The following is a 14,914-nucleotide window of genomic DNA, read 5'->3' as shown; positions in this document are numbered from 1 at the left end:
TACAGTCACAACACGGATGTAGAGAAAGATCAACTTAATGCAAGGTAGGTCCATTCAAACGTCTGACAACAGCAGGGAAGAAGCTGTTCTTGAGTCGGTTGGTACGTGACGTCAGACTTTTGTATCATTTTCCCGAAGGAAGAAAGTGGAAGAGAGAATGTCCGGGGTGTGTGGGGTCCTTAATTATGCTGGCTGCTTTTCAGAGGCAGCGGCAAGTGTAGACAGAGTCCATGGATTGGAGGCTGGTTTGCGTGATGGATTGGGCTACATTCTGCCCAAGACCACAAGGAACTAAAATCCAATCGCTACAGATGTACAACTATTACGCCTCGAGTGTGTAGCGAGTCTGGACGTCCGATGTAAACCGGACGCACAAGAAACAATACTTTTCACTGTATGTTAAAACATGTGACAATAATAAACTCACACGCACTCACACACTCACAAACACACACTCATGCATGCATGCACGCACACACTCATACACACACACGGAATAAATTCCAATTGAGATTTTTTTTTGATTCTGGCACAGAACCTCCACAATTACAAAGAGCTTTGGAACGAGAATCTGAGAGAATGAGTTTGTCCAGGATCCAGCTCGATGAATAGAAATGTTTGCGGTACATCGCGATTTGCCGCTCAAACCTGCCTCGTACCTCGGCAAACTCCTTGACCCGCCGTGCAGATGGATTTCGGAGACATGGCAGGGATAGATCTTGAACTTTGTGAGATGGCGCGGAATGGCCAATAACAACTTGGCAATCTGTTTTAGACTTTGTCCCTTTTCTCTTTCAAGCCTGGGCTTCACCTGCCAATTATGGGCCCAAGCGGTTCTTCTCTGCCAGGTGGGAACGCCTGGCAATGATGAGGTTGGTTCAACTGGGATGCCGCCCATTGATGATCAGCCAACTGGCACTGCATGAAGCCACTTGGGAAGATGCTGCAGGGTAAATTGGCAGCGGTGTGACTACATGGCTGGAAGAGCCATTATCTTCAGGAGAGGGGGGGAAAGCGACAGGGGTGAGGAAATTATAAATATGCACATTTCAAATATGCAGCGTGGCATTGAAACTGTGACCTATTTGACAAAACCCGGAGACTCGAGCATAGGTTAACTTGCTCTGAATCATGGAGCTGCCCCAGGTTACGATAGTGTAGTGAAACAAGGTAAGGCTTAAACTCCAGCCAGTGAACTGACAGAATAACCATACACATTACAGGGCAAGGAAAAAGATCTCAAACTCCACAAGCCTAAAACTCTGGCTCCTGGGACAAGCTCAGGCAAGTCTGAGTGAGTCTCCAACTCGGCTCCCGATTGGACCAGAGGGCATGACCCTTTCAGGGGAACATCCCTTAAAGGGCTACAACACCACATCCCTCCCCCTTTATGTTTCGAACTATATTCACAGCAACATGTAAGTAACATATAAAAATAACCCAAAAGTAGTAGGGCATCAGATAAAGTTTAAAGTTTATTCATTCGTGTCACAAGTTGGCTTAAGTTAACAGTGCAATGAAGTTACTGTGAAAATCCCCTAGTCGCCACGCTCCGGCACCTGTTCGGATACACTGAGGGAGAATTTAGCGTGGCCAATGCACCTAACCAGCGCGTCTTTCGGAATGTGGGAGGAAACCGGAGCACCCAAAAGAAACCCATGCAGATACGGGCAGAGCGTGCAGTTTCCGCACAGACAGTGACCCAAGCTGGGAATCGAACCCTGGCGCTGTGAGGCGGCAGTGCTAACCGCTGTGCCAATACAATCCATTACAAGTCCAGTCTGCCTGGTGATTTCCACCGGGAGTGATGAAGTTCCTGGACAAGTCCCTCTCTCACACACGTGCAATCTCCTCTTGCTCCCCGCTGGATGGACTTCCCGTCAGTGACGATATGTTTCAGTCAGTGCCCTCTTCACTTTCCGAAGCTGCAAAGGCCGTTTCTCTTATTGGGGAGACATACCTCACCCACACTCACGTCAGATGCTGCCACCATTACCGACACTACAATACCTGACCGTTCCTCCACAGCAACACTCGCTTATCTCTCCCTTAAATGATCCGCATACCTCCGCACTCTATTTCCTTGAACGATGAATAGTAACAGAGATGTTGAGGAGCAGATGGGGAAACAGATCCTGGAGAGATGTAGGAATAACAGAGTTGTCGTGATGGGAGATTTTAATTTCCCAAACATAGATTGGAATATCCCTAGGGCTAGGGGTTTGGATGGAGAGGAGTTTGTTAGGTGTGTCCAGGAGAGTTTCCTGACACAGTATGTGGATAAGCCTACTAGAGGAGAGGCTGTACTTGATCTGGTGCTGGCTAATGAACCTGGACAGGTGGAGGATCTCTCGGTGGGTGAGCATCTTGGGGATAGCGATCATAATTCTATCTCCTTCACGATAGCATTGGAAAGAGATAGGATCAGGCAGGCTAGGAAAGTGTTTCTCTGGAGTAAAGGGAAATACAGTGTCATCAGGGAGGAAATTAGACGGGTAAATTGGAAGGAGGCATTCTTGGGGAAAAGTACCGAAGGAAAGTGGAGGATTTTCAAGGAATGTTTGTCTGGAGCTCTGCATGACAACGTTCCGATGAGACAGGGGGGTGTTGGTAGGGTACGGGAACCGTGGTGCACGAAGGTTGTGATGAACCTGGTGAATAAGAAAAGAGAGGCGTACAGAAGGTTCAGAGAGCTAGGAGGTGTTAAGGATTTAGAGGAGTATACGGGATGTAGGAAGGAGCTTAAGAAGGAAATTAGGAGAGCGAGAAGGGGTCATGAGAAGACCTTGGCGGGTAAGATTAAGGAGAATCCCAAGGCTTTCTACAAATATGTCAAGAGTAAAAGGATGAGATGTGAAGGCATAGGACCCTTAAAAGGTGAAGGGGGAAAAGTTTGTGCGGAACCGTTAGAAATGGCGGAGGTGCTTAATGAATACTTTACCTCGGTATTCACGGTGGAAAGGGATCTGGGTGGTTGTACTGCTGGTTTGCGGTGGACAGAAAGGATCGAGCATGTGGACATAAAGAAAGAGGATGTGTTGGAACTATTGAATGGCATCAAGGTTGGTAAGTCGCCGGGACCGGATGGGATGTACCCCAGGTTACTGTGGGAGGCGAGGGAGGAGATTGCGGAGCCTTTGGCGATGATCTTTGCATCGTCGATGGAGACGGGAGAGGTTCCGGAGGATTGGAGGATTGCAGATGTGGTCCCTATATTCAAGAAAGGGAACAGGGACAGCCCGGGAAATTACCGACCGGTGAGTCTAACCTCAGTGGTTGGTAAGTTGATGGAGAGGATCCTGAGAGACAGGATTTATGATCATCTAGAGAAGTTTAGTATGATCAAAAGTAGTCAGCACGGCTTTGTCAAGGGCAGGTCGTGCCTTACGAACCTGGTTGAGTTCTTTGAAAATGTGACCAAACACATTGACGAAGGAAGAGCGGTGGATGTGGTCTATATGGACTTCAGCAAGGCGTTCGATAAGGTCCCCCATGCAAGACTTCTTGAGAAAGTGAGAGGGCATGGGATCCAAGGGGCTGTTGCCTTGTGGATCCAGAACTGGCTTGCCTGCAGAAGGCAGAGAGTGGCTGTGGAGGGGTCTTTCTCTGCATGGAGGTCAGTGACCAGTGGAGTGCCCCAGGGATCTGTTCTGGGACCCTTGCTGTTTGTCATTTTCATAAATGACCTGGATGAGGAAGTGGAGGGATGGGTTGGTAAGTTTGCTGACGACACCAAGGTAGGTGGTGTTGTGGATAGTTTGGAGGGATGTCAGAAGTTGCAGCGAGACATAGATAGAATGCAAGACTGGGCGGAGAAGTGGCAGATGGACTTCAACCCCGATAAGTGTGTGGTGATCCATTTTGGCAGATCCAATGGGATGAAGCAGCAGTATAATATGAAGGGTACCATTCTTAGCAGTGTAGAGGATCAGAAGGACCTTGGGGTCCGGGTCCATAGGACTCTTAAATCGGCCTCGCAGGTGGAGGATGCGGTCAAGAAGGCGTACGGCGTACTAGCCTTCATTAATCGAGGGATTGAGTTTAGGAGTCGGGAGATAATGCTGCAGCTTTATAGGACCCTGGTTAGACCCCACTTGGAGTACTGCGCGCAGTTCTGGTCACCTCATTACAGGAAAGATGTTGAAGCCATTGAAAGGGTGCAGAGGAGATTTACAAGGATGTTGCCTGGATTGGGGGGCATGCCTTATGAGGATAGGTTGAGGGAGCTTGGTCTCTTCTCCCTGGAGAGACGAAGGATGAGAGGTGACCTGATAGAGGTTTACAAGATGTTGAGAGGTCTGGATAGGGTAGACTCTCAGAGGCTATTTCCAAGGGCTGAAATGGTTGCTACGAGAGGACACAGGTTTAAGGTGCTGGGGGGTAGGTACAGAGGAGATGTCAGGGGTAAGTTTTTCACTCAGAGGGTGGTGGGTGAGTGGAATCGGCTGACGTCGGTGGTGGTGGAGGCAAACTCGTTGGGGTCTTTTAAGAGACTTCTGGATGAATACATGGGATTTAATGGGATTGAGGGCTATAGATAGGCCTAGAGGTAGGGATATGATCAGCGCAACTTGTGGGCCGAAGGGCCTGTTTGTGCTGTGGCTTTCTATGTTCTATGTTCTATGATGATGGTGTGCGACACTGGTCCAGTCTTTTCCACAACTTTTCCCTGGGATCCAGACTGGGCCTTTCCCAATGTTCCTTGTGAAAACCAGGTCATCCACGTGTGTGCTTGCCTGAATTGTGACACGCCTTCCAGGTGTCCTGATTTATCCCCACCCTCCCCCCCAAATTAGGAAGCACAAGATCCAGGCGGGTGTGAAGGCACCCACTCATTAACAGTTCTGCGGAAACGCCCCTTTGGTGGCGTGAGGGGTTATCCTGTCAGCCATCACAAACCTCGAAACGTTAGCTTGCAGGGAGCTTGGGTTCTGCTTTTTCATTGATACTTAAGCCCGCAAGAAACTACAAAAGGTCGTGAATGTAGTCGAATCCATCATGCAAACCAGCCATTGACTCTGTCTACACTTGCCGCTGCCTCCGAAAAGCAGCCAGCATAATCAAGGACTCCACGCACCCCAGACATTCTCTCTTCCACCTTCTTCCGTTGGGGAAAAGATACAGAAGTCTGAGGTCACGTACCAACTGACTCAAGAACAGCTTCTTCCCTGCTGCCATCAGAACTTTGAATGGATCTACCTCACATTAAGTTGATCTTTCTCTACCCCCTAGCTATGACTGTAACACTACATTCTGCACCCTCTCCTTTCCTTCTCTATGAATGGTATGCTTTGACTGTATAGCGCGCAGGAAACAATACTTTTCACCGTATACCAATACATGTGACAATAATAAATCAAATCAAATCAAAGGTGAGGCCACACCTAGAGTACTGTGTACAGTTTTGGTCTCTTTATTTGAGAAAGGATATACTGGCAATGGAGGGGGTGCAGAGGAGATTCACTAGGTTGATTCCGGACTTGAGAGCGTTGGCTTATGAGGAGAGACTGAGTAGACTGGGGCTATACTCATTGGAATTCAGAAGAATGAGGGGAGATCTGATAGAAACATATAAGATTATGAAGGGAATAGATAACATAGAAGCAGGGAAGTTGTTTCCACTGGCAGGTGAAACTAAAACTAGGGGGCATGGCCTCAAAATAAGGGGGAGCAGATTTAGGACTGAGTTGAGGAGGAACTTCTTCACCCAAAGGGTTGTGAATCTGTGGAATTCCCTGCCCAGTGAAGCAGTTGAGGCTACCTCATTGAATGTTTTTAAGGCAAGGATAGATAAATTTTTGAACAGTAAAGGAATTAAGGGTTATGGTGAGCGGGCAGGTAAGTGGAGCTGAGTCCACGAAAAGATCAGCCATGATTTTATTGAATGGCGGAACAGGCTCAAGGGGCCAGATGGCCAACTCCTGCTCCTAGTTCTTATGTTCTTGAAGGTCTGGACTGCTTTCTCTGCCAACCCATTGGACCCTGGGTAATAAGATGCTGCTTTAACACTCCCATTTGAACTTCTCACCGGTGAAAGCCGAACTGTTATCTGATACCAGGACATTGGCACACCATGGTTGACAAACACCATCGAGGCTGTGGATCTCAGCACATGTACATTCATCCAGTTTGAACCGGCATTGACAATGAAAAGGGACATGGCACCTCAATGTTCCCACAAAATCAATACAGATCCGCATCCGATCCGGCCATTCCTGAGGGAGCAGCTGGCCTGACGGGGGTGGCCGCTGCTGCAACTGGCTTTGGACACACTGCTTGACCACTCTCGCAATGTCCTTGTTCAGACCTGGCCACGAGACGTAGCTGCCTGCCCATATCTTCATCCTGGTCCTGCCAGGGTGGGAGGCGTCTAACTCCTCAGGGGCATCTCACTGGCTGGGGAGGGGGAGAATGACCACCCTCACTCCCCACAACAACACTCCAACCCTCACTCCCCACAACAACACTCCAACTCTCACTCCCCACAACAACACTCCAACTCTCACTCCCCACAACAACACTCCAACCCTCACTCCCCACAACAACACTCCAACCCTCACTCCCCACAACAACACTCCAACCCTCACTCCCCACAACAACACTCCAACCCTCACTCCCCACAACAACACTCCAACTCTCACTCCCCACAACAACACTCCAACCCTCACTCCCCACAACAACACTCCAACCCTCACTCCCCACAACAACACTCCAACTCTCACTCCCCACAACAACACTCCAACTCTCACTCCCCACAACAACACTCCAACCCTCACTCCCCACAACAACACTCCAACCCTCACTCCCCACAACAACACTCCAACTCTCACTCCCCACAACAACACTCCAACTCTCACTCCCCACAACAACACTCCAACTCTCACTCCCCACAACAACACTCCAACCCTCACTCCCCACAACAACACTCCAACTCTCACTCCCCACAACAACACTCCAACCCTCACTCCCCACAACAACACTCCAACTCTCACTCCCCACAACAACACTCCAACCCTCACTCCCCACAACAACACTCCAACTCTCACTCCCCACAACAACACTCCAACCCTCACTCCCCACAACAACACTCCAACCCTCACTCCCCACAACTCTCACTCCCCACAACAACACTCCAACCCTCACTCCCTACAACACTCCAACCCTCACTCCCCACAACTCTCACTCCCCACAACAACACTCCAACCCTCACTCCCCACAACAACACTCCAACCCTCACTCCCCACAACAACACTCCAACCCTCACTCCCCACAACTCTCACTCCCCACAACAACACTCCAACCCTCACTCCCCACAACAACACTCCAACCCTCACTCCCCACAACAACACTCCAACTCTCACTCCCCACAACAACACTCCAACCCTCACTCCCCACAACAACACTCCAACCCTCACTCCCCACAACAACACTCCAACCCTCACTCCCCACAACAACACTCCAACCCTCACTCCCCACAACAACACTCCAACCCTCACTCCCCACAACAACACTCCAACTCTCACTCCCCACAACAACACTCCAACCCTCACTCCCCACAACAACACTCCAACCCTCACTCCCCACAACAACACTCCAACCCTCACTCCCCACAACTCTCACTCCCCACAACAACACTCCAACCCTCACTCCCTACAACAACACTCCAACCCTCACTCCCCACAACAACACTCCAACCCTCACTCCCCACAACAACACTCCAACCCTCACTCCACACAACAAAACTCCAACCCTCACTCCCCACAACAACACTCCAACCCTCACTCCCCACAACAACACTCCAACCCTCACTCCCCACAACAACACTCCAACTCTCACTCCCCACAACAACACTCCAACCCTCACTCCCCACAACAACACTCCAACTCTCACTCCCCACAACAACACTCCAACCCTCACTCCCCACAACAACACTCCAACCCTCACTCCCCACAACAACACTCCAACTCTCACTCCCCACAACAACACTCCAACCCTCACTCCCCACAACAACACTCCAACCCTCACTCCCCACAACAACACTCCAACCCTCACTCCCCACAACAACACTCCAACCCTCACTCCCCACAACAACACTCCAACTCTCACTCCCCACAACAACACTCCAACCCTCACGCCATACAACAACACTCCAACTCTCACTCCCCACAACAACACTCCAACCCTCACGCCCCACAACAACACTCCAACTCTCACTCCCCACAACAACACTCCAACCCTCACGCCACACAACAACACTCCAACTCTCACTCGCCACAACAACACTCCAACCCTCACGCCCCACAACAACACTCCAACCCTCACTCCCCACAACAACACTCCAACTCTCACTCCACACAACACTCCAACCCTCACTCCACACAACTCTCACTCCCCACAACAACACTCCAACCCTCACTCCCCACAACAACACTCCAACCCTCACTCCCCACAACAACACTCCAACCCTCACTCCCCACAACAACACTCCAACCCTCACTCCCCACAACAACACTCCAACTCTCACTCCACACAACAACACTCCAACCCTCACTCCACACAACTCTCACTCCCCACAACAACACTCCAACTCTCACTCCCCACAACAACACTCCAACCCTCACTCCCCACAACAACACTCCAACCCTCACTCCCTACAACAACACTCCAACTCTCACTCCACACAACAACACTCCAACCCTCACTCCCCACAACAACACTCCAACCCTCACTCCCCACAACAACACTCCAACTCTCACTCCCCACAACAGCACTCCAACCCTCACGCCACACAACAACACTCCAACTCTCACTCCCCACAACAACACTCCAACGCTCACTCCCCACAACAACACTCCAACCCTCACTCCCCACAACAACACTCCAACCCTCACTCCCCACAACAACACTCCAACTCTCACTCCACACAACAACACTCCAACCCTCACTCCACACAACTCTCACTCCCCACAACAACACTCCAACCCTCACTCCCCACAACAACACTCCAACCCTCACTCCCCACAACAACACTCCAACTCTCACTCCACACAACACTCCAACCCTCACTCCACACAACTCTCACTCCCCACAACAACACTCCAACTCTCACTCCCCACAACAACACTCCAACCCTCACTCCCCACAACAACACTCCAACCCTCACTCCCCACAACAACACTCCAACCCTCACTCCCTACAACAACACTCCAACTCTCACTCCCCACAACAACACTCCAACCCTCACTCCCCACAACAACACTCCAACCCTCACTCCCCACAACAACACTCCAACTCTCACTCCCCACAACAACACTCCAACTCTCACTCCCCACAACAACACTCCAACCCTCACTCCCTACAACAACACTCCAACCCTCACTCCCCACAACAACACTCCAACCCTCACTCCCCACAACAACACTCCAACCCTCACTCCCCACAACAACACTCCAACCCTCACTCCCCACAACAACATTCCAACCCTCACTCCCCACAACAACACTCCAACTCTCACTCCCCACAACAACACTCCAACCCTCACTCCCCACAACAACACTCCAATTCTCACTCCCCACAACAACACTCCAACCCTCACTCCCCACAACAACACTCCAACCCTCACTCCCCACAACAGCACTCCAACTCTCACTCCCCACAACAACACTCCAACCCTCACTCCCCACAACAACACTCCAACTCTCACTCCCCACAACAACACTCCAACCCTCACTCCCCACAACAACACTCCAACTCTCACTCCCCACAACAACACTCCAACCCTCACTCCCCACAACAACACTCCAACCCTCACTCCCCACAACAACACTCCAACTCTCACTCCCCACAACAACACTCCAACCCTCACTCCCCGCAACAACACTCCAACTCTCACTCCCCACAACAACACTCCAACCCTCACTCCCCACAACAACACTCCAACTCTCACTCCCCACAACAACACTCCAACCCTCACTCCCCATAACAACACTCCAACTCTCACTCCCCACAACAACACTCCAACCCTCACTCCCCACAACAACACTCCAACCCTCACTCCCCATAACAACACTCCAACTCTCACTCCCCACAACAACACTCTAACCTCTGCACTCAACTGCTCTTTTGGCCTTTGATGGGGTCGCAACTGTTCAGACTTATCATCACTGCAACCGTGAAGGACCATTCTTTATACCTTCACCAGCTTTGGCTCTCACCGACTTTTACAGATGCACCATAGAAAGCATTCTTCCTGGTTGTATCACAGCTTGTTATGGCTCCTGCTCTGCCCAAGACCACAAGAAACTACAAAGGGTTGTGAATGAAGCCCAGTCCATCGCGCAAACCAGCCTCCCATCCATTGACTCCGTCTACACTTCCCACTGCCTCGGAAAAGCAGCCAGCGTAATTAAGGACCCCACGCACCCAAGACATAATCTCTTCCACTTTCTTCCCTCGGGAAAAAGATACAAAGTCTGAGGTCACGTACCAACCGAACAACTTCTTCCCTTGCTGCCATCAGATTTTTTGAATGGACCTACCTCGCATTAAGTTGAGCTTTCTTGACACCCGAGCTATAACTGTAACACAACATTCTGCACTCTCTCCTTTCTTTCTCTATGAACAGTATGCTTTGTCTGTATAGTGCGCAAGAAACAATACTTTTCACTGTATACTAATACATGTGACAATAATAAATCAAATCAAAATCAGTATTGGGTCTGTCTGGGCCCATGTCTGGAGTTGCTGGGTTGAAATCAGTAGGGTATCCAAAAATGTCAGGGTGTGTATGGTCTCTTGTGGCACTGCCAATGATGAATCGCTCTGCGGTCAGGACGGGCAACTGAAGGCACCTGCGTTCGAAATGTGAGTACCCGGTCTGTGTTGGATTGTGTACTCAATGGAAATGTGGGGACCCAGTCTCTGCTGGATTGAATACTCATTGGAAATGTGAGTACCCGGTCTGTGTTGGATTGAGTACTCACAGGCTGCTGACATCAATGCCCAGCACTGGACTCTAGCCCAGCAGTGGGAGGAATGGTTTTAACCTCCTCAAACAAGCCCAATGATGGGTTAGTGATCCATAGCTGATATGAAGTGCCACCCATATACCTACTGGTGAAATGTTTTCACCCTGTACACCACCATCACACCTTCCTTTTCAATCTGGGAGTAGCCTCTCTCTGCATCTGCCAAGGTCCTGGGTGCGAAGGCAATGGGCTGCTCCATTCCATCTCCCATCTTGTGTGGCAGCACTGCCCCCACGCTATATGGTGACAGATCGCACGTTAACACAATCTGAAGACAGCAGGGCGATTTTAACTGTTTTCTGGGGCTTAGTTCAATACCATTGTTGATGTTTTTCAGCAGCTGATGTCGAGGTGCCAATGATGTGGACAGATTGAGTATGAAACTCCTTTAATAATTGACCATGCCCAAGAAAGACTTCAGTTCAGATACGTTGTGAGGCACTGCTGTCTCTTTGATACTCTTGACCTATGGGTGGCACGGTGGCACAGTGGTTAGCACCGCTGCCTCACAGCACCAGGGACCCGGGTTCAATTCCCGGCTTGGGTCACTGTCTGTGCGGAGTCTATACATTCTTCCCGTGTCTGCGTGAGTTTCCCCCGGGTGCTCCGGTTTCCTCCCACACACCAAAGATGTGCGGGTTAGGTGGATTGTCCATGCTAAATTGCCCTTTAATGTCAGGGGGACTAACTGGGGTAAATGCATGGGGTTATGGGTGGGAATGTGGTTGGTGCAGACTCGATGGGCCGAATGGCCTCCTTCTGCACTGTAGGATTCTATGACTTTCTCCGCTAAAGGGTGCAATCCTTGAGCATCAACTGCAAAATCCGGAGGCCTAAAGTTATACTTCTCTCGTTTGGGCCTTACTCCTGCATTCTTAAATCTCTTCAGTCCCTCCTCGTGCTTCATAGAAGAAATCATAGAAACCTTACAGTACAGGAAGAGGCCATTCGGCCCATCGAGTCTGCACCGACCACAATCCCACCCAGGCCCTACCCCCATATCCCTACATATTTTACCCACTAATCCCTCTAATCTACACATCCCAGGACACTAAGGGCAATTTTAGCATGGCCAATCAACCTAACCTGCACATCTTTGGACTGTGGGAGGAAACCGGAGTACCCGGAGGAAACCCACGCAGACACGAGGAGAATGTGCAAACTCCACACAGACAGTGACCCGAGCCGGGAATCGAACCCAGGTCCCTGGAGCTGTGAAGCAGCAGTGCTAACCACTGTGCTACCGTGCCGCCCATGATTTGAATTCATCAAATCTTCCTCTCAGGAAACCCCTGTGACCAACAAATCTAAGTACGCCGATATCTCAGGTAAAATACCTGATAAAATAGGCGCATATCAGAAAACAGTCTGATAAGTGCTGACCAATGACAGCATGGGAACACCACCACCTGCAAGTTTCATAACAAACCACACACCATCCTGACCTGGAACTATGTTGTCGCTCCTTCGTTGTCACAGGGTCACAATTGTGGAACTCAATCCATAACAGCACTGAGGGTCACAGAGGTTAGTCACAGAGGTTTACAGCATGGAAACAGACCCTTCGGCCCAACTTGTCCATGCCGCTCCTTTTCTTTTACCACTAAGCTCGTCCCAATTGCCCGCATTTGGCCCATAGTCCTCTATACCCATCTTACCCATGTAACTGTCTAAATGTTTTTTAAAAGACAAATTTGTACCCGCCTCTACTACTACCTCTGACAGCTTGTTCCAGACACTCTGGTGAGGGGAAACACTTTTGTATCTCTCCCCTCTCACCTTAAACCTATGCCCTCTAGTTTTAGATTCCCCTACCATTGGGAAAAGATGTTGACTATCTAACTGATCTATGCCCCTCATTATTTTATAGACCTCTATAAGATCACCCCAAACCTCCCACACGCCAGAGAAAAAAGTCCCAGTCTATCCAGCCTCTCCTTATAACTCAAACCATCAAGTCCTGGTAGCATCCTCATAAATATTTTCTGCTCTCTTTCTAGTTTAATAATATCCTTTCTATAATAGGGTGACCTGAACTATACACAGTATTCCAAGTGTGGCCTTACTAATGTCTTGTACAACTTCAACAAGACGTCCCAGGGTGCAGCAAAGGGTGCACCTAACAAGGGTGCATCTTACAATTACAGTGGTCCAAGAAGGCACCTCTCCATCACCTTCTCATGGACAATCAGGGATGGACACTAAATGTTGGTCTTGCCAGATACGCCCACATCTCGTGGACTAATGAAAAAAAGCTGGATTAAGCTCAATTCAATCACATTTGATTCTCCCTCAATTACAATCACTCAATCTGAGGGACTGAAATAGTTACAGAGGCCGTCAAAACCTACAAGTCTATGCTCTACTCTCTGAGAAAAGGCTTGGGAGAGAAAAAGAAAAGGGGGAGGTATAAAAACACACCAGAATTCTAGGCAATGAGCATATCACAACCCCAAATGTCAATCCTCTCACCCAATGCATTGGGGGGATTGCTTCCTCTCTCACCCTAATTGTACCTGGTACTGACCAATCATTTCATTAGATATGGGTGACACAGTGGTTAGCACAGCTGCCTCACAGCTCCAGGGACCCGGGTTCGATTTCCGGCTTGGGTCCCTGTCTGTGCGGAGTCTGCATGTTCTCCCCGTGTCTGCGTGGGTTTCCTCTGGGAGCTCCAGTTTCCCCCCACAGTCTGAAAGATGTGCTGGTTAGGTGCATTGGCCGTGCTAAATTCTCCCTCAGTGTACCCGAATAGGCACCGGAGTGTGGCGGCTAGGGGATTTTCACAGTAACTTCACTGCAGTGTTAATGTAAGCCTAAATGTGACACTATTTAATAAATAAATAAATCAACAGTGGGATGGCTAACATACCACATCTTACCTTTCAATGTCTTCACACAAAACTCCCTTCTTCCCTCACGAAGTCACTTTCTCTTTTCTGTGAATAATCTCTAAGTCAGATTTGCCAAGTTTCTGCCACTGGGGCCCCGCATTTTTACAGATGAATAGGAGCAATGTGACCAGTGAAAAAGCCAACTAATTCTCCATGCCTTGCCCACAATGTGGCATGCTAAATTGGGATGACTAATGATGGCGCACAGACTTGTGAACCCAAGAGACAGGATTTACTAATCTGCGGAAACGAGAAGTTTCTGAAGCTCTTACCGTACCTGCATCACAAGTGTGTCGTAACTCTCGCCCGGACGCCCCCGAATGACCTGGAAGGCAAAATGGGAAAATTCCGTTGGTAAAATGTCTCCTTCAGTTTGAATCAGATTAAAAGAGAGTCATAAAGTAACTACGGCACAGAAGGAGGCCATTCATAAGAACATAAGAACATAAGAAATAGTTTGTGTCCTCCACCATTCAGCCCATCGACTCCAGGCTCTGCCGAGAAACTTAATCTGTCCCATTATGCCCGCTCTATCTCTGTATCCTCAAGTGCCCCTCCAATTTCCTTTAAAAATCATTGACTATCTCCACTTCCACCAACCATGTAGGCAGCAAGTTCCAGATCATTATCACTCGCGAGCGAAAAATGTTCTTCCTCACATTTACCCCCCTCTTTGCACCTCTTACCCAAAGCCTTAAATCTCAAACACCTCATCCTTGTACCATCAGCGAAATGGGAACAGCTTTTCTTTATCCACTTTATCTAATCTCCACCTGATGTGCTTTACTCCAAGGAGAATAACGACCACCCCCTCCCCGCACCCCCTTCAGCTTCCAACACCTAACCTTGTAGCTAAAATTCCTTGTTCCTGGAAAGTAGGATGCCCAATGAAAAGGAACATCGACAGTAAAGGATTGCGCCAATTGTAACGATCCCATTACACGTTTGGAATTTGCTTTAACAGAGGGGCAGCAAAATGAACCGAGTAAATTG

The 14,914-nt window shown here is 49.4% G+C and overlaps 1 protein-coding gene across 1 annotated transcript in view; it reads right to left on the bottom strand.

The window, feature by feature from the left end:
• The window catches only part of sema5ba (sema domain, seven thrombospondin repeats (type 1 and type 1-like), transmembrane domain (TM) and short cytoplasmic domain, (semaphorin) 5Ba), a 323,927-nt gene that overhangs the window by 191,957 nt on the left and 117,056 nt on the right, over positions 1-14,914 (bottom strand). Inside the window, exon 2 of the mRNA XM_078227863.1 lies at positions 14,199-14,246. The gene's annotated coding sequence lies outside the window, so the exon portion shown is untranslated. The remainder of the gene's footprint in view (positions 1-14,198; positions 14,247-14,914) is intronic.

Source organism: Mustelus asterias, chromosome 14, assembly GCF_964213995.1.
Source record: "Mustelus asterias chromosome 14, sMusAst1.hap1.1, whole genome shotgun sequence".
Classification (NCBI taxonomy): domain Eukaryota; kingdom Metazoa; phylum Chordata; class Chondrichthyes; order Carcharhiniformes; family Triakidae; genus Mustelus; species Mustelus asterias.
This window is presented reverse-complemented; position numbering and strand designations above follow the sequence as displayed.